A 3,861-nucleotide genomic window follows, 5' to 3' on the forward strand; every position below is an offset into this window, starting at 1 on the left:
AAATTGGCTTTTCACATGCTGAAAACTAAAACCAGATTCAGGTCTATCACCATACTCCAAAGACAGACTAAATTAAATAGAAACACAATCTATTGGAAGAGAAAGTAATAGATTTCTAGGAGACATAGGAGTAGGCAGAGAGTTCATGAACAGAAACCAAACTACATGGAAAATACTTAAAAGAATCAACAACTGGGATCTCATCCTATTGAAAAGTTTTTGCACAGTGAAAGAAAGCATGAGGGCCAGCCAAATAGCTCAGCGGATTAAAGCACATGCAAATAAGTACAAGGGCTGGGAGTTCAATCCCCAGGCCTGCCTTGCCAGCCCTGTCCCTGGGGCACACTGAGATGGCAATTGAGACTGGGCTTGGTGGCACGTACCTGTAATCCCATCTCTTGGGAGGCTGTAAACAGGCAGATCACTAGGAGTCTGATCTAGTAGTGAGACCCTGAACACCCTGTAGTCCCTTCCCTTAACTACAAGAAAAGAAAGGAAGAACCAACAAAAAGAAAAAAGGAAACTCACAAATTGTGAAAAAAGTCTTAATTAGCAGTGCCTCAGATGAAGGGCTTCTATTCAGAATATATAAATAATTAAAACAAATCAGGCATTAAAAATTCAAAGACCCAATCCAGAAGTAGGCATCTTTTCTGTGAGATAAATATACACTTCTCAGTGGAAGAAATACAAATGGCAAATAAATATATGAATACATGTTCAACATCACTGGTCACTTGAGAAATGCAAATTAAAATAAGACTAAGATTCTTTCTCATCCCAGAAAGAATGGATATCATAAAGAAATCAACTAACAACAAATATTGGAGAGGCTGTGGGGAAAAAGGAACCCTTCTCCACAGCTGGTGGGAGTGTAGACTGGTGCCACCATTATGGAAGTCAGTGTGGAGACTCCTCAAAAACTAAGATTAGGACCGGGTGGCGTGGTGATGTTGCAGACCATGTCCTTGGAAGTGACTAGTGAGACTGCAGGAATGGTCCTGGCAGAGTTGTGTGTGTCAGATGCAGAGGGAAATGATGCTATGGGAGACGGCACTAAGGAGAAACCATTTAAAACAGGTCTAAAGGCTTTGATGACTGTAGAAAAAGCACCTTTCCCTACCATTTACGTAGATTCACAAAAAGAAAACGAGGTGGGATGTTATTTCTAAGTCACAGATGAGGAACATTAAAAAAAATGTGGCAAAGGAAAAAAATGAGGAATGAATCCCAGGAGAAGAAAGAGGCAGAAGATAGTTTGCAAAGAGAAAAGAACCTTGAAGCAGCCAAGAAGATAGCCATTAAAAAGGATCCAAGTCTGCCAGAGCCAAAGTGTGCGAGGACATGAGCATTAGGAGGATACAGAGGCCAAAGAGTGAAGTTATTTGGCTGGGTCCACAGTCTACATAGACAGGGAAAGTGTTTAATATTCCTGGTTAATGTTGTGGGATGGTACAGGTTACCTTCAGTGTGTCTTGTCAGATGCTTTGTGTCAGTGTTACAATGGAGTAGTTTTGTCTACCAAGAGTAGTGCTGCAATATATGGAACACTAAAACTTACCTGCGAAGGCAAGCAGGTTCTGGGGGGCCATGAGCTGAGCTGTGACTTCTGGGAACTCATAGGGCTGGCTCCTGCTGGAGGAGCTGATAACTTGATCAGTGAAGAGTCTGTGTGGATGTCTGGCTCAACAACAGGCATATGATGATCCAGGAAGAAAACAGGTCTAAAATCCTGCAGGCACACTCTATGTTGACTAGGTGCTTCCGAGACCACTTCTTTGATAGGGGTACTACAAAGTTATGCCTTCAACCTTAGTACACATGCAGGTTGAAGGCAGCTCCACACTCTTCAAGCTGGACTACTTTGGAGAAGAGGTGTTTTTAACTCAGTCCTCTCAGTTGTACCTGGAGACCTGCCTTTCAGCCCTGGGAGATGTGTTTTGCATTGCACAATCATACGAGGCAGAACAATCCAGAACATGAAGGCACTTGGCTGAATATACTCACATGGAAGCAGAGTGCCTTTCCTGACCTTTGAGGATCTCCTGAATCGATTGGAGGACTTGGTTTGTGATGTCGTAGATAGAATCTTGAAGTCTCCAGTAGGAAGCATGGTACTGGATCTCAACCTAAACTTTAAATGCCCCAAACAGCCCTTCAAAGGGATGGATGAACTACACAGATGCTATTCTATTGTTCAAAGAACACAATGTAAAGAAAAAAGAGGGGACTTTCTACAAATTTGGAAATGATATGCCAGAAGATCCTGAGAAATGGATGACAGACACCATGAATGAACCAGTCTTGCTGCATCGATTTTCTGCGGAGATCAAATCCTTCCATATGCAGTGATGTCCTGAAGATCCCTGTTTTACTGAACCAGTTGATGTGTTGATGCCCAATGTTGGTGAGATTGTGGTGGCTTCATGCACAGCTGGGGTAATAAAAAATCCTGGTCCTCATGGAGGATATGGCTTGGGCTTGGAGCAGTTTCTGACTTGGATCTTGAATAGATACCACATCTGAGATGTGTGCTTGTGCCCTCTATTTGTCCAGCACTGCAAGCCATAGTGGGTTCCTCTGAAGGGTGAAGGAATATTATGAAAAGAATAGACTTTCTCTTACAAAAAGAAAGAAGGTAAAAAACTTCTCTTTTTTGTTCTATTAGGATATAATTGTTTCGTCTTCTCAGTCTTTATTCCCACTACTATAAAAAGAAGTGCACATTACTGGAACATCAAGTAACATTGATGTCCTTGTAAGAGAAATTATGTGTTACAGAGCTGGTGGAACTCAGTAACTGTAGATCCATTTCAGCATTTTATCCATTTATAGGGTATAATTATTGTGTTTACTATTCATTATTGAATATTATACATTACTAGTTTTCAGTTATGGTCTGAACCAATCAAGTAATTTAATCTTAATGTCATTTTAAATGTAACTAGAATTTTTTTATTGATATATTATTGATAGGTTAAAACAGACATCTTGGGGAGAAATTGGTGAATATGGTTTAAAAACCTGCTAGTTTTAAGGAGCAGCTCAGCAGTACATAACTGGCTTCTGGTGCATACAGTCTTTTGAATTGCTCATTAATCCTTTCTCAATTCACATAGCTTTTTAAAATTCTGAGGCATACAGTTTGACTTGGAAGAACTTCTGGAAGTGGAATTTCCTTAAATTTTGGACATTGTGGTGGGAGGCATATTTAGACGATTCACAGAATCCTCTTAGATTTGTTTAAGATAAAGAGGCAGAATGGCTTCAGCCTAGATATGGTTAATTCCTTCCTTCAGTCCATGCTGTATATTCTCCATACTCTGTATCCTCAGAAATAAATAAATTAACACTGGTAAAGCTTAATAAAACAAAAACAAAAACAAAACTAGGATAAGAGATCCCCTTTGACCCAGATATTTCCTTTTTGGGTAATTTTCCAGAAGAATGGAAGACATCATAGCTCAGTGATATGTGTGCACCCATGTTTATAACAGCACAACTTATCATAGCTAAATCATGGAAACAATCTAGATGGCCATCAGCTGAGGAATGAATAAAAAGATGCTGTGTTTTTATACAATGGAGTATTTCTCAGCTATAAAGAAGGATAAACTTGAGGCTTTAATAGGTAAATGAATGCAACTAGAGGCTATACTCCTAAGTGAAATAAATCAGACCTACATGTGTGGACAGTGTATTGTCTCCCTAGTGTGAGGCATTTTTCTTTCTTTCTTTCTTTCTTTCTTTCTTTCTTTCTTTCTTTCTTTCTTTCTTTCTCTTTCTTTCTTTCTTTCTTTCTTTCTTTCTTTCTTTCTTTCTTCTTTCTTTCTTTCTTTCTTTCTTTCTTTCTTTCTTTCT

General features: G+C 39.4%; 1 pseudogene; it reads left to right on the forward strand.

Moving 5' to 3' along the window:
* The first annotated feature begins 962 nt into the window (after nt 1-962).
* Nucleotides 963-2,571, forward strand: LOC101578928 (annotated as a pseudogene).
* The last annotated feature ends 1,290 nt before the right edge of the window (nt 2,572-3,861 follow it).

Source organism: Octodon degus, unplaced genomic scaffold, assembly GCF_000260255.1.
Source record: "Octodon degus isolate 3935 unplaced genomic scaffold, OctDeg1.0 scaffold00081, whole genome shotgun sequence".
In the NCBI taxonomy this organism is placed as follows: Eukaryota; Metazoa; Chordata; class Mammalia; order Rodentia; family Octodontidae; genus Octodon; species Octodon degus.